The 21,845-nt window shown below is 32.6% G+C and overlaps 1 long non-coding RNA gene across 2 annotated transcripts; it reads left to right on the top strand.

The window, feature by feature from the left end:
- Nucleotides 1–19,661: 19,661 nt before the first annotated feature.
- Nucleotides 19,662–20,692, top strand: LOC139514934 (uncharacterized). Of its 2 annotated transcripts, none has more exons than XR_011662760.1 (3): nt 19,662–19,786; nt 20,075–20,315; nt 20,598–20,692. It is a non-coding gene; the product is annotated as an uncharacterized lncRNA (long non-coding RNA). The 2 variants fall into 2 exon arrangements; XR_011662759.1 differs by lacking the exon at nt 19,662–19,786 and adding an exon at nt 19,861–19,949.
- Nucleotides 20,693–21,845: the final 1,153 nt, after the last annotated feature.

The following is a 21,845-nucleotide window of genomic DNA, read 5'->3' as shown; positions in this document are numbered from 1 at the left end:
TTGAATAATATTATTTAAAAAAAAACTCGCCAGAAAGAGAATTTTCTATATTGAGGCCTAAATATTTCACTTAATTTTGCGAGGAAATTATGTGATTATTACAAGTTACATCAAAGTTACGAATTTTAGATAGTTTACGTTTTGACCCATTCCCAAAATGAAGAGATAATTTATTATCAATCAGCCATTTGCTGCAAGATTCAAGTTCCTTACCCAGTTTCTCAGATATAACTTCTGGGTTCTTATGAGAGTAAAGTATGGTACTATCATCTGCATATAATAAAATTTATCTTTACTAATACTTATAGACATGTCATTAACATAATATAGGAATAAAAGTGGTCCTAAAATACTCCCTTGTGGTACTCCAGATACTTACTTAAAGATGTTTTCCGGAACAGGATCCTCACGGCTCCTCTGAGGTATATAATATACAAGGTTATAGAGTTTATAACCCGGACTGTAACCTCGTCTTTATGCGCATGCGCGACCGGAACTGGGCGGATCCGGTAAATTCTACTTTCACTTTTTGAAAAAAATCTCCTATGTGGAGATAGATTTGTACGCTTTTATTTACATTTATCTGGAGACCTCTTATTTGCGAAAAAAATACACGTCGTGCCAGAGGCAGTTGCGGAAGTGGCTCTCGAAACCTCCTCTTTCTAGTCCTTAAGAGCACACATAACGTCTAAAACGTATAGGTTTGCAAAATAATGCATTGTAACAATGAAAACATACATGACCAACTGTAAATGCAAAATAACATTTTAAGATAGGTCTGGAAAGGAGTCTACAAACCCCCACCCCCCACCTCCACCCCACCCCTCCCTTTTCCTTTTTCAACTACAAAATGTGATCTGGTACAAATCAGTCAGACAATAAATACTTTTCATGTGTATTTATCAGGTCAGTGAGGTGACCAAATGATGTCTTGAGGCGTCCAGAAAGTTTTAAAAAGATTGTTATAGATCGTGCATGTATGAGGGGGGACAGGACCTTTATCGGGACTCCAGGATCTGGTATTAATAGGTTCAGGATTTCAGATACAAGAATTCAATTTTTGAATTTCTGGATGTCAGAATTAAAAATTTATTTAAATTCTGGATTTCATGTTTAAGGGATCCGGACCCCTCCTACCCCTGGTCATGTATGAGGGTGATTCTGGAAATCACAAATAACCGTAAAAAAAATTGGCAAATAACGTTTATAACAGTAATTTTTGGTGCATGAGTACCGGTATATAAAAGTACACATTCCTTTAGGTGATATTAAAATCAATTGATTTTGACACTGTCAAGAGTGGATAAATATCCTATTGCAAAAGATTAGGTTGTGAAATCTGTTTCTCTGTCTTTTCATGTCGTCACAATGGGAATTTCAGATAAAAGCCTGAAAATTTGACGTCTTCTCCTTTTAAGTTTTCCAGTTTTGTTTAAATATTGACCAATGAACAACTAAGATCAAACTAACCAAACCATATTAAATGAAAATAATCATCAAGTCGGGAATGCCATAAATCCAGTTAAAAAAATCTTCATAATAAAAAAATTATTTATTTTTTATCACCAATGTAAACATATATTACCATTGTATATATATCACCATTGCAAACATCTATCACCAGTGTATATATCTATCATCCTACTGTTTATATATATATATATCACCAATATATTAAAATCTCCACACTGAAGATATCTAACACCACTCTGTATATTTATCACCACTCTATAAATCTATCAACACACTATATAATTATCACCATTCTGTATTAATCAGCACTTTGTACAACACTGTATAAATCTATTACCATGCTATATATTTATCACCACTCTATAAATCTATCAACACATTGTTTATATCTAAATACACTGTATATATTTATCACCATTCTGTATTTATTACCACTCTGTAAAAGGCTGTATATATATCTAACACCAAATGTGTTTATTTTAGATCTTTTGGTATATATTTTTTATTATTCATCACAATAATATCTATCACCATCCACAATATCTATCACCTAACTTTATCTCTCTTTCACCTAACTTTATCTCTCTTTCACCTAACGTTATCTCTCTATCACCCAACTTTATCTCTCTATCACCACATATATATATATATACATGATATATACCACTTCAGATATATTTTTCATATGTCAAAATTTATAGAACTGTTGCAGTTGTATTTATCACTTTTTTCATATTATCTACTTATATGATATTGTGTTTTTTTTATTTGTCATTCATTTTCAACAGACTTCTTTAGTTATATATATATATGCAATTGGGATGTAGCTCTTTGGGAAGAATGTTATTGCCCAAAAAAATCAAGGACAATCAGTTGAGAAAGGAGTTGAGTGCTGAGTTTTTTTAATACTTGTAATTTAAATTTCATGGTAACATCTAACACGCATGATTATATGCTATGGAACTTTCAAATGGGCTTAGAATATTAAATGTAACTACAGAAAAAGTATAATATGTGCTTGTGAAGAACACTTTTGTCACCTTTATAATAGGTATAGTCATGTTATGTATTTATTATAATACATTAGATAAGTTAGCGTTTAAGTGAACAACTACTGTAAACCAAGTAATTGTTGCGAGTGATTCATTTGCCAGACTTTTGCCAGTCGAAAAATAACGCCAACATAACTCGTCATGAATAGTAAGTAAGTAAGTAAGTGAATATGTAACACATGGATATTTCCATATTTAAATGCATGAAAGTAATTTCTAAATCATGAAATTTAACCACAGTCAAAAGGCTTAGTAAAAGCTTTCTTGAAAATTAGTTGGTTTACAGTAATTACAGTGGAAAATATTGTAACCGTTCATCAAATCCAGTAACATATATTTAGCAATCACTATTAATGCACGATCACTACTTACTGTATTTTTGCGTCAAATTGGAGATTGCATGCCTTTTGATGGTGTTGTTGCCATTTAAAATTCTATTGTCTAAACTGGGTAGACCTACAATAAGAAATTAAGGGAACAACTTTAACCTATCATAATGTTTTGACTTGCAGGAGACATCTTTCTTGTTTGAAACATAGATTTGGAACTGGAGCTAGTTTACAAATATGTAATGATGGTATGATACTAAACCCCTAACGGGAAGGATTGTGCCTGATGTTCATATGATGAAATCTTAATCTAATAGTCAGTTTAATTGAAGTCTGCAGCTGGCATGTCAGTTAACTGCTAGTAGTCTGTTGTTATTTATGTATTATTGTCATTTTGTTTATTTTCTTTGGTTACATCGTCTGACATCAGACTCGGACTTCTCTTGAACTGAATTTTAATGTGCGTATTGTTATGTGTTTACTTTTATACATTGGTTACAGGTATAGGGGGAGGGTTGAGATCGCACAAACATGTTTAACCCCGCCGAATGTTTGCGCCTGTCCCAAGTCAGGAGCCTCTGGCCTTTGTTAGTCTTGTATTATTTTAATTTTAGTTTCTTGTGTACAATTTGGAAACTGGTATGGCGTTCATTATCACTGAACTAGTATATTTTTGTTTAGGGGCCAGCTGAAGGACGCCACCGGGTGCGGGAATTTCTCGCTACATTGAAGACCTGTTGGTGACCTTCTGCTGTTGTTTTTTTATTTGGTCGGGTTGTTGTCTCGTTGACACATTCCCCATTTCCATTCTCAATTGTAGGTAATATGTAATGATAAAGGAACTCTTCCAAATATATTTAATTGCAAGAATCATAACATATTACTCACTTTCCATTAAAGTAGGGACCTTTGGGACAGTGCTGTAGGCACTGTCCACAAAAGCAGTCACCAGTTCTTGATTTACAATCCCTACTGTTCTTGAGGACCCTGAAAAAGAAACCATGATTGAAAACATTATAACTTATGATGCAAACCATGTTAAAAGATATGAGTATTAAATCAGTTCACCTTTAAAAGAACTGATTTAACTGATTCATCTAAGTCAGGGATTTAACTCTACAGAAAATAACTTGGATCTGTTATTACAGACATTCTTAGGAGTTATCTAAAGTATTTGTCATAAAGGGCCAACCGTGGTGCAATTACTATATGTTACATCTATTACAGTTTTAAAAAGTATTTTCTATGATTCCTATGATGTCACATACATAACAATGTTACAGGTGTTAGGTTAAACAAAAAAGTTAAGCAAGGTTTTTTTTTATCTTATTTTCACAGTGAAATAATAAAATCTGATCCAAAACATAGAACAGAAGCATTGTAGGTAATTTGTTTTATGTAAATTCAATTCATTGTCCTTTAAATTATTGATAATTTGATTGGTGTTGAAGATAGGAAATGCGTAACATTTTAAAAAGTGTCACCCGCTCAGCCATGTAATAGAGTTAGTTAACACCCTAGTATTAGCCAATCAAAATATGTTGTTTTAACATTAAGTATGATAAGGTTAAATCTACCTGAAGACAATAGATCTTTTATACATTTTAACATAACTAATGATGTATATTGTCCCTTTAGAACATGTAACATACATATGTTATGACAGGTCTTTGATTTTGTACTCCACATCAACAAATGCATTTCATTTCTCTCTTATAACCCAATCAACTGATATCCTTGACTCTTCATAAAGGAGTAGGTCCAGTAACACCCTTTCTGGCCCCAAAATATAGCAGTTTTATAAAGTTATTAAAATATAATCTATTACTTATTAATTGAGCTTGAATAGGGTCATTTTTAATTACTAAATCAGTTAAAATCTTTCACAAAAATTAATTGAATCAAATAAAATAGACACTTTTGAAAAAAAAGTGTTTAAAAAGTGGTCAAAATTTTTCGTCAGATGAACCTGAAATTTGAGGCCAAAATTGGTCCTTACCGGACTTACTCCTTTCGGAAACTACATTTGTAATTTAATTGTATAACTTTACCTTTCACAATAACCTGGGGTTTAGGATTTCTCGTCCCTTTTTTTGGCAAATATAAAACTAGCAAGTTCGGATCGTCTTCCGCAACCCATTCCTCCACCTGAAAAAAAATTCAATATATCTTACAGAAATGTTAATTCAAATCGACTCTTCTTTCCTCTCTTATCTTGTGTTATAACAATAACTGTCATTGAATAACAATGATCTGTTCGTGTCTACTTCCTTTTTTTCAACATGTTAAACAAAGCTTTCACTTCAATAGTTATAAAAAAAAATATTTCTTAAATGTTACAGTTTAACATTTCTGTTTTAGGTCAGACAATGTAAATTTCTATTAAAAAATTAAAAAGGAACAACACTTAAAAAAAATAAAGATTATCTAGGAGTACAAAGTACCAAATACAGTTGTTTTAAAAACTGTTCTACAAATTATTTATCAATACTTATTAATAGTCATTTATTAATAATACAAAAAAGACAAGATAAATTAATTCATTTCAAGGTACCTGGCTCTCAATCTTCTTCCATTTTTTTCCACTCATCTGAAAAACACAAAAGATAACTACAATTCCCATTAAAATTCTATCAAAAAACCTGGGAGACAGAAAGGAATATATGCAGGTGCAGAATGTTATACAGAATGTGTTCATATATATGCAGATTGTGCAGAATGATGAAAAGCCCTGGTGATATATATATACAATTCATCTAAAAATCAACCAAACAATGTTAAATCTGTAAATTTGCTTTCGCAAATATTTTGTTCTTCCCGCCCCTGGATTTGAACCCATGCTACTGTGATATCGTGACACCTAATGGCCTGCACTGCAGCAGTCCCACTAGACCATCTGGGCTTCACAAAAGTAAAGCTTTCAGGAGCCCTGTGTTACCTTTCCTTGTCAGTTTTAATCTAGCGGCGTACTACAGTACATGATATATAAGGCATGGAGATGTTATTGTTACAGATCAGCTCATTTATCTATAGTAAAGGATCCTACAAATTAATGCAAGATACAGTCACAGAAAATAATTATATTTATAAGTACGTCTGAGTCAGTGACAACTTTACAACAGATTTGTCCATTGGATCAGATATAAACATGATAAATTAGACAGTACTTTCACCTTTTATAAATAAGTTACAGTAATAAATATAAACAAATGTGGTAATAGATATATATACAGAGGTGATAAATATAGAAACAGAGGTGATAGATAAACAGGCTTGTGTGGAGATATGATAATATTGTGAAAGATATGCCAGTGTGGCTATATATAAATATGCTGTTGTGATACATACATATACTCTAACATGATAGATACATATACTCTAACATGATAGATACATATACTCTAACATGATAGATAAACAGATTGTGGTGATAGATATGACCAAAAAATGTTGATATATATATACAGAATGTGGTAACCGATATATAGACTGTGTAACAAATATACAAACTGTGGTAATTTATATACAGACTGTGGTGATAGTTATACAGGGTGTAGTGATAGATATATAGGTGAGGTGACATAAATGTATAGACTGTGGTAACAGATATAGAGACTGTGTAACAAATATACAGACTGTGGCACTTGATATACAGACTGTGGTGATAGAGGTACAATATGCAGTGATAGATATACAGGGTGTGGTGATAGATATATAGACTGTAGTAACAGATATATACAGACTTCAGTGACAGATATATAGACTGTTGTGACAGATTTATAGGCTGTGTAACAAATATACAGACTGTGGTAATTGATTTATAGACTGAGGTGATAGATACACAGGATGTAGTGATAGATATACAGACTGTGGTTACAGATATACAGACTGTGGTGATAGATATATAGACTGTGGTGATAGACTGTGGTGATAGATATTCAGACTGGGGTGATTGATATACAGGTTTTGTTGATAGATATACAGACTGTGGTGATAGATACACAGACTGGGGTGATAGATATACAGGTTTTGGTGATAGATATACAGGCTGTGGTGATAGATATACAGGATGTGGTGATAGATATACAGACTGTGGTTAAAGATATACAGACTTCAGTGACAGATATATAGACTTTTGTGACAGATGAATAAGACTGTGGTGATAAATATACAGAATGTGGTGATAGATTTATACTGTTGTGATAGATTTATACTGTTGTAATAGATACACAGACTGTTGTGATAGATATAGACTGTGGTGATAGATATATAGACTGAAGTGATACATATGCAGCATGTGGTGATAGATATACAGACTTAGGTGCTAAATAAATAAGCAAACTTAAGTGATAAATATATAGACTGTGGTGTTACATATACAGACTGTGGTAACTGATATATAGAGTGTGGCAATACATATACAGATTGTGGTGAAATATATACACTGTGGTGCTAGATACATAAATTGTGGAAATATATGTGCAGGCTGTGGAAACAGATATACAGGCTTATCATGCAATATACAGACAGTGGTAATATCTATACAGACTGTGATAATAAATATACAGATTGCAGTGATAGATATGCAGACTGGTGAAAGAAAAAGACTGGTGATAGATATATAGACTAAGGTGATAGATATATAGACTGTGGTGATAGATATATAGACTGTGGTGATAGATATGTAAACTGTGGTGATAGATGTACTGGCTGTGGTGATAGATAAACAGACTGTGGTGATAGATATACACACTACGGTGACAGATAAACAAACGGTTGTGATATAAATACTGTGATGACAAAAAGGTAGACAGTGATAATAGATATACAAAATAAGGTGATAGATATAAAGACTGTGGTGATAGATATATAGACTGTGGTGATAGACTGTGGTGATAGATATACATACTGTGGTGATAGATACACAGACTGGGTGATAGATATACAGGTTTTTGTGATAGATATACAGACTGTGGTGATAGATATACAGGATGTGGTGATAGATATACAGACTGTGGTTACAGATATACAGACTTTTGTGACAGATGAATAAGACTGTGGTGATAAATATACAGAATGTGGTGATAGATTTATACTGTTGTGATAGATTTATACTGTTGTAATAGATACACAGACTGTTGTGATAGATATAGACTGTGGTGATAGATATATAGACTGAAGTGATACATATGCAGCATGTGGTGATAGATTTACAGACTTAAGTGATAAATAAATAAGCAAACTTAAGTGATAAATATATAGACTGTGGTGTTACATATACAGACTGTGGTAACAGATATATAGAGTGTGGCAATACATATACAGATTGTGGTGAAATATATACACTGTGGTGCTAGATACATAAATTGTGGAAATATATGTGCAGGCTATGGAATCAGATATACAGGCTTATCATGTAATATACAGACAGTGGTAATATCTATACAGACTGTGATAATAAATATACAGATTGCAGTGATAGATATGCAGACTGGTGAAAGATAAAGACTGGTGATAGATATATAGACTAAGGTGATAGATATATAGACTGTGGTGATAGATATGTAAACTGTGGTGATAGATATACACACTACGGTGACAGATAAACAAACTGTTGTGATATAAATACTGTGATGACAAAAAGGTAGACAGTGATAATAGATATACAAAATAAGGTGATAGATATAAAGACTGTGGTGATAGATATCAAACTGTGGTAATTGCTATACAAACTGTGGTGATAGATATACAGACTGCGGTGATAGATATACAGACTGTGGTGATATAGATATAGACTGTGGTGATAGATATATAAACTGTGGTGACTGATATATAGACTGTGGTGATAGATATACAGACTGCGGTGCTAGATATACAGACTGTGGTGCTAGATATACAGGTTGGGTGATAGAAATATAGACTGTGGTGATAGATATATAGACTGTGGAAACAGATATACAAAATGGGGTGACAGATATGCAGACTGTGGTGATAGATAGACTGTGGTTACAGATACACAGACTAGGTTGACATATTTATAGACTGTGGTGACAGATACACAAATAAATTCCTTTTAAAAGGCGTTTAATCCTTATAATTCTTTAATATTTAAGGTAAGGAATAACAAGTAACATTTATCACACTTTAATTATATATATGTAACTGTATACACCTTAGTCCTTATCGCTATTCCCACCTGACCCGGCCACTTGAAGTTTTGATGCAAACAACAATCACTTTTCCATTGTGGCGTCAGATATTTGGTTTTAGGACATCAAAATTTGATGGGAACCTGTGTGATATCCAGTAATGGTGGACAAATAGCGATAAGGTGTATTGAATAGGCATAATGCATCAATTATTTTGTGTCGAAAAAAAAAAATTATACACCTTGAAATTGGCAATATGCAATCAACTACAAAAACTCTTGATATAATTCAAAGGAATGTTTCGTATTTATTATTTTATTCAAACGATTATAGCAAAGTGAAAATAACTTTTGTTTACGTAGATAACACACGGCCACCAAAAACTTTTATTTTTGTAAGTACTGGAGTACCCGAGGACCCGGGAAATGATAAAAAAATTATAATTGCTTAGGTATATAGTGTAAGCGGGATACAGGAATCTGACAATACAGTAAGCATGATCCGGGAATGGAACCCCCCCCCCCCCCCCCCAATGAGACCCCCTCTAGTGTGTCGGTCACAGTGTAAGGCAATATGGTTCCATGATATCTCAGGAAAGAACACAAATTTGTTCAACAAGTCTGCAGAAACGCTGTATATAATTTTGTGTAGGGAAGGAATGTCTCTCTCCCTATAATTGTAATATTGTTATTGTGTATTGAAAGATGATTAATGTGGTCGTTGCAATGCTTGCTTAACATGTGTAATACCTTTCACAAATTGGATGCTCCTCATGTATTTTCTTTCTGATCAGACGAACAATGCGTATAAAATTATCTCCAAATAGAAGATTTTTCAAAAATGAAAGTAGAAAATGGGAATAGTTTCTTGCGCATGAGCAGATCTCCCAGTTCCGGTCGCGCATGCGCACAAATGCGAGGTTACAGTCCGGGTTACAATATCTATAACCTTGTATATTATATACCTCCTCCTCTTCACCAGACTCATATATTAAGTCATAATTATTGCTGTTACTGCTGCTTCCGGTTATAACTGCGCGGTAATCAGAATAATATAGTTCCTCGTTTTTCCAATGATTGTCAAGTCTGTTTTTAAAGGCATTAACAGACGGTGCCTTAACCACTTTTTCTTGTAGTTTGTTCCAGGTTTTTGCTATTCTCACCGTAAAACTATTTTTCCTAAGATTAGTATTAAACCTTTGATGTATGATTTTACTACTATTTGTTCTTGTACTGTGCCTATTCTCTGTGCTCGACATCAGTTTTAGGAAAGTACTAGTTTCCGGGTCATATTTATTGTGTATGATCTTACAAGTTTCAATCATGTCCCCTCTTATTCTTCTGTACGCTAGTGTTGGTAATTTTAATTTCTTTAGCCTTTCTTCATAGCTTAGGTTTTTAAGTCTCGGTATTTGTTTCGTAGCTCTCTTTTGTACACTTTCAATTTTATCGATATATTTTTTCTTAAAAGGTGCCCATACTGAACTAGCATAATCTAGATGTGTTCCTACAAGTGTTTTATATAATGGAATAAAGATTTCTGCATTTAGATTTTTGAATGATCTTCTTAATGCCGCAAAGATTGAATTTGCTTTATTTACTTTCTCACATATATGCTTTTCAAAGGATAATTCTTCATCAATGACTACCCCTATATCCTTCTCTTCTTTGCATCTGCTTATTTCTTTTCCTAGTAGATTATATTTTTCAATATCTTGTTTTGATTTTTTGCTAAATATTTATATGTTTACATTTTTCTGGATGAAACTTGAGTAACCATGTATCACTCCATTTTTCTAGTTTGTCTAAATCCTTTTGTAATGTTTCATGGTCTCTGTCTTCCTTTATTATTTTAAAGATTTTTGTATCATCAGCAAATAAGAAAACATCTGAGTTAACTCCTTCCGGTAAGTCATTGATGTAGAGTACAAATAAGAGCGGTCCTAGTACTGAGCCTTGCGGTATTCCTGAGGTAAACTTCCTTCCATTCTGATGCTTCACCATTTATTGAGACTCTTTGTTGTCTATTTGATAAAAAATCTCTTATCCAATCTAGTATTGGGTATTTTATTCCATAATTTTCAATTTTCTTTAGCAGCCTTTTGTGTGGTACTGTATCAAATGCTTTCATAAAGTCTGTATATACACAATCTACCTCATATCCATCGTCTATCGCCTCTGTCCATTTGTCAATTACCTCTAGTAATTGCAATGATGTTGATCTCCCCGAGATAAAACCATACTGCTTATTTGAGAATCACCTGTTTAGCTTCATATGCTTTATTATATGTTCTCTTATGATTTTCTCAAATATCTTACAAACAACTGATGTTAGACTCACTGGGCGGTAATTTTTTGCTTGCGATTTGTTTCCTTTTTTAAATATAGCGCTAACAAGTGCATTCTTCCATTCTTTTGGTACTGTCTTTTCATTCAATGATTGGTTAAAGATCAAGCTCAAGGGTTTAGCTATACTTTCCATTGTTTCCTGAAGCAGTCTGGGGTGTAGATTATCAGGACCCGGTGATTTATCAATCTTTAGCTTTTTTAAGTGTTTCATTATCATATTTTTGTTGATTATTAATTCAGTTAATTCATTTTCAATATATATTGGATTTGGTACAGGGATTTCGTCATCTGGTTCTTGTGTAAATACACTTGCAAAATATTCTGATAGTATTTCCGCTTTTTCTTTATCATCATCTGTTTTTGGAGATTTAGTATTATCGGGATCAGTGTGTTTATCACCAATACCTTCCCTTGTTTTGGACTTTGATTTTACGTAACTCCATATTGCTTTTGGGTTTGCTTTTGTTTTTTCTGATAATCCCTTTTCAAATTTCTTCTTAAGTTTATAACTGATGATTTTGTTTTATTCCTTACTCTGTTATACTCAGCTCTAATTTCCGGGTCTTGGTTGGTTACAATTTTCTTTGACAGTATATTTTTCCTCTTAATTAATTCTCTTGTTTTTTTGTCTACCGGGAAAGCGTTTTTCTTCTTCCCAATTTGTGTCATTTTTTTTTTGTTGGTACGAATCTTTGTTCTAATTTATTTAAAGTGGTTAAAAAGTATTTCCAGTTTGTGTCAACAGAAAAGTTATCTTTAATTTCTTCCTGCCAATTTATCTTTTTATTCTAGTTTAAAATCATGGTAGTTCCCATGGTCATACAGCTTAGCTATTCTTGGTTTGTTCTTAATGTTTATATAACAGTTGTAGTCAAAGGACAATACACAGTGGTCACTTTTTCCTAGAAGGCTCATGTATTCTAGATTGTTAATAATTTCTTCTTTGTTCGTCAATATGAAATCTAAGGTATGCGGAGTATCTGTACCTCTCCATCTTGTTGGTTTGGTTGTATGTTGGAATAGAAATTTTTCTTGTATCGATTCTAAAAATCTGTTTGCGATGCTATTTACATTATCTCCTTTTGTGTTCCATATCTCCCAATCAATTGCTGGGTAATTAAAGTCTCCCATAATAAGCATATGCGAAAAACCTTTCTGAGTTGCTTCCGATATTAATTCCGTTAGTTTATCATTATATTCCTTTGTGTTGTTCGATGGTGATCTGTATATTAGGCCTATCAATAGTTTGTCATTCTGGTTAAGTTTGATCTTCATAAATATGTTTTCTTGGAATTGGGCTTCCATATTTACTTCTGTCGATTCAAGATTAGAGTCTATATATAATGTAATATATCTTAAATACGATTCAGTACCATTTATATTAACTTTTTGTTGTCTATTATTACATAAATATGATTCAAACCATTTAGTACATTTGACACCCATTTTTTGTAGTTTGTTACACAATATAAGATGGTCGACAGTGTCAAAGGCTTTTTGTAAATCTAACATTACCATTCCAGTATAGAGTTCATTAGCAGTTTCATTTTTAATATGATCTAACAAATGAATAAAACATGTATCTGTAGAATAAGCAGATCTAAAACCAGATTGTAAATTATAAAGTAGATCATTTTCCACCAGATATTTTTCAAGTTGTGAATATACTGATCTTTCAACAATTTTAGAAACTACAATTAAAATTCTGACTGGTCGATAATTTCCGACATCCAGTCTACTATTTTTCCTAAATATAGGACACACTCTAGCTGTTTTCATCTCATCAGGTACTATGCCTGAAGTTATTGACAAGTTAACAATATAATTTATTGGCTTTGCTAAAATACTTGAGCCATCTCTTAAAAACCTTGATGGTATTCCATCCAATCAAGTACTTTTACTTGGATTGAGTTGTTGTAACTGTTTAGAAATATATTCTTCGGTCACAGGTTTTAATTTAAAATTTAAATCATTACAATAAACTTTTTTTTTTTTTTTAAATATGTCTGTTTCAATATCAAACACTTTTGGAACTGGTGCATGGTAATTTTGATACTAAATTATCAGCTATAGTTGTAAAAAAGTTATAAAATAGTTAGCCACTGTATTTGAGTCATGACAGTTCTCATTATCTATATTAAGTACAATTTTACTTTCTCCTTCTGTTTAGTACTGTAAATAGTTATCAAAGGTACCAGGATTATAATTTAGTAAGCCAGACGCGCGTTTCGTCTACATAAGACTCATCAGTGACGCTCAAAATAGTTATAAACCAAACAAATACAAAGTTGAAGAGCATTGAGGATCCAAAATTCCAAAAAGTTGTGCCAAATACGGCTAACGTAATCTATGCCTGGAATAAGAAAATCCTTAGTTTTTCGAAAAATTCAAAGTTTTGTAAACAGGAAATTTATAAAAATGACCAAATGTAACACATATCTTTAAACTGTCTCTAGATATTTTTTGTCTTATTTTTATTTTCTTCTATTTTATTTTCAAAATATGAAGACTTGGCTTTGTTTACCTCACTCTGGGTTTTATTTCTGCATTTACAATATTCATTTTTAAAATGTTTACTATTATATACTATTTATATTTATATGTATCTCTTTTTTAATAAGTTCAATAATTTCAGAAGTCATCAAATGCTCTGTATGTTTTATACCTTAATGTCTCTTTTAGGGCTACTTCATTCAAAATTTAATAAATTGTCTTTAAATTTTGCCTAAGTTCCATTTACTTCTCTACATAAATATAAATTTGACCTAATAGCATCATTTATTTTTTTGACAGAAATCCTCTTTATTGTAATTTTTGGTAGATCTTATTTTGATTAAATCTTCTCCACTATCTGAATTTGTTTTTCTCTCAAATTTTCAAGTAAAATATGTCATGAAATGATCACTAAGTCCAATAGACCACTTTCGCCTACTTTAAAATTTGAGAGAAAAACAAATTCAGGTAGTGGAGAAAATTCAATCGAAATAAGATCTACCAAAAATTACAATAAAGAGGATTTTCACCTGAAAAAACTAGTCAATTATGCGCGCCTTTATTACGTCATTTACCAGATAGAGGGGCTAGCCTGTATCCCTGCACTATTAACGTTTATCAAGCGTCTTAGTGATCGTCGTTGTGCAGGATAAACTAGAAATAATGGTTGGTCTGTAGTTACTTAATGACAATTCCTTGACAGCAGTGCTGATTGTTAATTTTGAGAATTCAATTTGCCGAATAATTCGTTAAATATAGAATTATAGTTTTCCCAACCACTCGCTCAACATTAGAATGGAAGTGACGACGCCCCTAAACGCACAAATGACGTTCACTAAAACCAGAGTTTTTTTTACGGAAATGCATCGAACTCGAAAGTTGTCTATTGGAATAACACCTGATTCACTGACTCTGTCTCCAGAGTTAACAATTTAATATTTCTTTAAAGTTAATAAGATTTAAAGGACGCCTCTTTTGGTGGTCTGTAAACGGTCCCAATAGTAATCGTCTTGGTTTTTGGTATAAAGATTTCTATCCAGAGGGAGGGCCTCAAGTCTATCATCGTGAAGATCTTGTCCTCCACCATTTCTAGATCTGTCTAGTCTCACAACGTTGTATCCTTCAATGTGAATTTCAGCATTTGTTACTGTATTGTCCAGCCATGATTCTGTAATTGAAATTACAGCAGCTTTTGTCTTAGCTGCGACTATTTTAATTTCTGACAATTTTGGTGGAAGGTGAAGAGGTACTTGCCTTCACTATATATTCCTGTTCTACATTAACGACATGCCAGATTAAATCTACAGTCCGACTATTTGCAGATGACACAATAGCATACCTCACGATGTCATCAGACAAAGATTCACATAATTTACAGCTAGATCTGGACAAACTTGGAACATGGGAATCAAAATGAAAAATGTCATTCCACCCTGACAAATGCAATGTACTCACCATCAGTAGGAAAAACATAACAATTGCAACTTCATACAGCCTTCATGGTCAAATTCTTGAGTCAGTCAGCAGTGCAAAATAAATACCTAAGCTGCACATTTACATCCGATCTCAGATGGAATGATCATGTAAATAACATATGTAACAAGGCAAATCGAACAATTGGATTCCTAAAAGGAAATATAAATATAGGATCAACTACAGTGAAGGAGAATGCATATAAAACATTGGTACGTCAAATGTAGAAAATAGCGGTTTGAACCTGGTTTCATAGCGCGTAACCCCTCACGTCCAATTGTAAAATATTCCAGTCCGGTATGGGATCCATACTTTAAGACAGAGACTGACAGACTTGAGATGGTACAAAGAAGTGGATCTCGCTACGTATCTTACAAATATCATAACAACTCCAGCGTTAACCTGATGCTACAACTTCTAAAATGGACATCACTTGAACAAAGAAGGAAAAAAGCGAGACTCACAATGCTATACAAAATAGAAAACAACAAAGTGGTTATATCAAAGGAAGGTCGTCTAATACCACCGAAAAGACTGACACGAAACATGCACGATAAATCCTGCCAAGTACCAGCAGCATCTTGTGACTATCTAAAACACTCATTCTTCCATAGAACCAACCGGGATTGGAACACTCTTCTTCCTGGGGTCGTATCAGCTCCGTTTAAAGCCTTTAAAGCCTCGATGACAAAGCTGAATTAAATTTCAAAATTTAGGGGGAGGGTCTAATATGTGCACCAAACCATGGCATTATAATCAGTTCGTTGAATGTGGCCATTATCTGGCAGAAGCAGAAAAAGGTGTATATGTTGTATTCGACCTTTACCATAAACAGGTGGGTAAATTGGTTGGATGTTCTCCCCGATGACATCAGCAGCTGCCATAATGGTCTATGCGGACGACCATGCCCTTTCGGTGGCAAATTGGATGCACGATTCCGGAAAGGTAAGGGACAACATCAATATATTGGAAGCGTTAGGGTAAGATGAATACAAGTCAATGTTGGTTAACATGTTGATGCATGTCATTACACGTAACTGAGTAGCAGAGTGATCATGGACAAACAATAATAGTGAAATTGAGTTGAAAAGACAGTTGCCATTGCTGTTTGCATAAAGTGGTGTTCCGACGTCTTTGATATCTAAACTTTGTATATACATTAATATGGTAACAGGACCCACTGACAAATAGTCAAGTGACTGGCACGTTAGATCTGGTAGATACATATTGGAGACTCTGGTTGCTTCTCGTCGAGCAGCATAACGTAGAGACTCAAAACCATTCTTAGCAGCCTATAAAACAAATGAAAGTAATTAAAAACAATGATAACAAAATACTTATTCGATTAAATCACAATTTCACATTAGTACATACAGGATATTAAGCTGATTTTTTTTCTATGTAGCATTTTTATTATTTTATTTTCAAAGATCAGCTGTTTTGTATGTAAGCATATGGAGCAGTCAATCACAAGACTGCAACCTTTGTCAATGTTTGGGGTAACCAATGGGGATACATGAGATTGAGGTAGACAGAAACAGCAGTTTTTATTTTTTTCTGTAACTGTATATAGAATCTTCCTCCAATACAAGAGCACCTCAATTGATGAGTAATTATCCACCTAATATTAAATGAAAGTTAATGTATTTGAACACTTAAAATGTGTCATTTATTTTATAAGTAGTGTTTCATCAAAACATAATTTTGTGTATCAACATAATCATGGTAATGGTAAAAAAAAATTAAAAAATCAAATGTTGCTTTTTGTAGTTTAAACATATTTATTCCTGAAATTTACAAATATATCAAACGTAAAATCTGGAAACAAGCTGCAAGCTGATTGTTTTTTGTAAGTACATGTTTCACTGCGATGAGAGATGTAACTGAGAACTTTATCAATGGAAATTTAAAACTGGATAGACTTTTCAGTTCTCACTTTTTGAGAAAATATTTAAAATCTTAGAACACTGTCACAAAAATGGAGAATGTTCATAGCCTGCAGTTCAGTGGTACACAATTATTTTTTAAAATGTATTGTGGTAGTTATTAAATAAAAAGAATTCAATTGAATTTTAGATAATTAACTTTCAGCTTTAATCAAATGTTTTGATTTAGAAGGTGCATATCTCTTTCATTTGTCCAAATTGACTCCATGATGAATTCTTGACCAAGGAAATGAAATTACACAAAACAACAATTAATTGATATTGTCCACCTTCCTATGTGTTCTAGCTATTCAGTTGCTGCTCATTCTTTGTACGAAGACTATCAAAATATTACCCCCCCCCCCCCCCCAAAAAAAAAAACAAACAAAAAAACAAACAAAAAACAACAACAACAATCAATATGGCTGTCTTTTCCCTCAGAGCTCTTAAAAGCTCTTTGATTATTTATCTTTGTCAACAAAGGAAATTCTGCTTTTTGTAGTATTTAAAGCTTGACGGTAAAATTGTCTTATCAAATGATAGATTGTTTCAGTACGGGAAAATATAAAATATGAGTAGCCATTTTTAAAAAGTATTTTTTGTTGTACAATAACGCAATTCTAAACTGAAAATCGCGTGATCAGGAAAATCAAATTGACGCCATTATAAAATTTGGGATCCGATTGTTCCAAAGTGTAAAAGATTAGATGTTTGTGAAATAAAAAATAGCAACAACATGACGCATATTAGAAGTGTTTTAGGATAACAATAAAATCAACAGAGCCCTTCGGTCAAAATGTTTTGGTTTGCGTTAAGTCATAACTAGGCATTTAGATAAATATATATTAAGGAACTGGGTTGTTTTTATTTGAGATACATGGCATTTGACTTTGAAATTGATCAAAAGTCTGATGATTCTTGTTCCACTGAAATTTGTAAGAAATAAACAGAAACAAAAAATGTTTTGGAAAATATGTCGAATGTTTGATACATATATTTTGTTTAAACCAATTCATGACACCTGTGACTGAGAGTTGTTGTCCTTTGGATAATCAAATTAATTTTATTGTTGATGTTTTTTATCCCTTTTTGGCATAAACTGGTAACTTTAATGTGGTTTGATATTTATACATCCTCCCCTCCTAAATGTTTGCTTTTGGGTGTTTATAGTTAAACTATATTGAAACCTTGTGTTTCAGTTTTGGTAAAGAAACCAATAGACCACTCAAAGTACGATGCATTTCCGTCAAAAAGTTTAGTTTTAGGGAACATCATTCGTGCGTTTAAGGGCATTGTCACTTCCGTTTGAATGAGTGGTTGGAAAACTATGATGCTATATCGCACGAAATTGAATTCTCATAATTGACAATCAGCACTATTGTTATGAGAAAATTGTGAGTAAGTATCAAGTCTACAGAACAACCAGTATTTCTAGTTTATCCTGCACAATTACGATCACCAAGACGCTTTATAAACGTTTATAGTGCAGGGATACAGGTGGTCCCCTCAATCTGGTAAAGACGTCACAAAGGCGCGCATAATTGACGAGATTTTTTTCCGGTGACGGACAAACTCGAAAGTGGTCTTTTATTTGACTCCTTAATTGACGTTTTAATAAAAACCGGAAGAAGCTTATTACCTAAAGATATAAATTAACTAATTTATTTTGAAATTAGTTAAACTTAAGATACTAGTAATAATTATTCTAATTCATAAAGATACCTCTTTTATATGTCATCGATTGCAGTCACTGTTGCAAAAGCTTTATCAAAACCCTAATCTGTATGACATCATGTCAAACCTATAATCTGTATGACGTCATTTCAATCCTTTACTTTCTGAAATAATTTCTTTGAGGCAAAACTCTTAATTCTTGTTCGGATTTAGTTTTACATATTAAGGTCTTTTTTGTTTTATCAGATCTTCAAAGTTTATATGAGCTTTGTCGAAATCCTCATCAATGTGCATTATAAATGGTACCGTTTATGAAATTTGTTTTCACTATTTTATATAAATAAATTATGATTATTTTGCTTTTCCTTATGCAAATTCATTTCAACTAAACGTATCATAATGCATACGTGCTAATTATTTTTTTTCAGAACAATTAATTCTCAACTTTATCTTAAAAATTCGTTTTCCAGGGGCTTTACGGAAAATTGTATGAAAAATATGTTGACATTTTTATTAATGGAAAGGTGAACAACATGCATATTACAGGAAGTTACGGTGACGAGCGATTGTTTATACATACATTGTAATTACATAACGAGTGCCTATTCACACTTAGAATATGAAAAAAAAACACCATTAATTATTTAACCTAGACAAAGAACATTATAGCATCACGAGGGGGATATTGTTTTACATAAATGTCTTAATACGTCATCAAATGCTTCATAAGGTCAAATTGAAGATGTTGGAATTATTTACTTTTTTATATTAAATGTTATGTTAATCTGTTCGATGTGCATAATTATATAACAAATATATATATAATATTTATATACAATACATATAATAACAAAGAACAAACAGAACCACGTAAGTTCATTTTTAAATAGCAAGTTAATGGATTTCAATTAAATGTAAAAATATGTTTTGTCTTTTGATTTATGGGAAAATGTAATACTAGTATACTTGACGTTGAAGATTTACTTATTTTAATGACTTTTAAAGTTGAGGTTCAGTGAAAATCACAAAAGACGTAAGTTTTGAGAATTTTAAAAACTTTTGTCTAACAGAACTGTTTTGAGGAGATAATCTACGAACTCAAAATCCTAAATTCAGTTCTAAATTTATTTTTGAATCTCGAATGAAATTTCTTTTCAGAAAATGAAGTGCCTTGTATTTATAACCGTTTTTGTGATACTATTATGTGTTGTAAATGGACAATGGAGTGAAGGTGGAAGGGGTGGTGGTCCTGGACAACCTGGTGAACCCGGACGACCTGGAGAACCCGGACGACCTGGAGAACCTGGGTGGGACTTTGGAGGAGAATGTCCGGGAGAACCTGGTGTCCCTGGAGCTCAAGGAGGCACAGGAGGGAGAGGCGGAAGAGGTTGTTAAAACGGTAGGTGTGTTTTAAATATATATATTTTCTGTAAAACTTGTTAAACTCTTTGTTCATACATATAATATAAACATGTGGGACAGTCAAAGATTTGAATGGCTTTCATTGATGAAATTGTAAAATTTTAATATCAAGTGACTTCAGGTTTTGCATGTACTTTGGCATTATTTTATACTTGCATGCAGTGATAACTTCTTTGATACAAGTATATGTGTTTTAAGTTTTCTTTTACACTTAGAATCATGTTCGAATATTTTTTTCAATGAAGTAATTTCTTTCCAGAACTATTGATGCTCCAAGTAGACGGTTACAAGAAGATGGAAACATGAACCAGAACAACACTCATCAGATTTTTAAAATAAAATATTTAAGAAGAATTTTTGTTCAATTGTTGCATCCGCACTGAATCTATTAGTACACATTGCATGTTGTTTAACTTAAGATTTCCGCCCCAATTATACAATGTGGTATTTGTTTTTATAATAATATTTAGATTTTAAAAATGTTGATTCAACACTTATGAAAAAAAGATGTGATATGATTGCAGTTAAGACCCCACGCCACCACTTTCCAAATAACATAGCAATTGTCAACTATTGGTCACCTAAGATTTTCAACAATAAGCAAATCACACACATCATGGTAAGCTATGAAAAGGCCTCGATATGACAAATATAAAATTAAAAAAAACAAAAAAAAAACTAAAGGCTTGATTTTTGTACAAAACTATGAACGAAAAAAAATATGATATACAACAACACTGAACAGCACGTTTCTGACTAAGGGACAAGGACATATAGAATGTGGCGAGTTTAAGCATGTTGGTTGGCGTCGAACCCGATCCCTAACCTAGTACAGTGGTGTAAAAGTACAAAATAAGAACAGTCAGCTGAAAAGAGCTTAACTCATCAAATTGATGAAACGTTACGTATAAAAAAGGTACAAAGTACAGGTCTGAGATAACTCAGAGTCATGCTTGTTACATATGCAAAGACCGAATAATTCTGTAGCACCTGTGCTACCTCATTATTAATTGTTGTTGTGTTGTTCCCGTAGACAAACCAAACAATTCCGTATTTGTTTGTATATCTTATCATATTAATTAGTAATTGACAATTTACTTGGAAAGATATCGTACACTGCAACGACACTTTCTGAAGAAAAAATCCTGAACAATCATAGGTCTGTTTTTGTTACTTTAGAATTTCAACCAAAGAAAAAAATGCTTATTCTCTCCCCACTCTAGCCCCAAATATTACATACCGTAAGTGTTCTGCGTCTGCAAAATGCTTAACGATATCTTTTTACAAATTATTAACATCGACTTTAATAAAATCACGACTGAGCTTCACATTTCTGTACTTATCTAGGACCGGTACGAATACGAACAATCAGAAGACATTTTATTTCTAAAGACATTGGTAAACAGTAAATATAAAGAACATAAACATAAATGATATTTCTTTTAAAAATAAAAAGTGTGGTATAATTGAAACAAGTATCTAACATAGTCCCGCAACGCGTAAAAAT

This window comes from Mytilus edulis, chromosome 3, assembly GCF_963676685.1.
Source record: "Mytilus edulis chromosome 3, xbMytEdul2.2, whole genome shotgun sequence".
NCBI lineage: Eukaryota > Metazoa > Mollusca > Bivalvia > Mytilida > Mytilidae > Mytilus > Mytilus edulis.
This window is presented reverse-complemented; position numbering and strand designations above follow the sequence as displayed.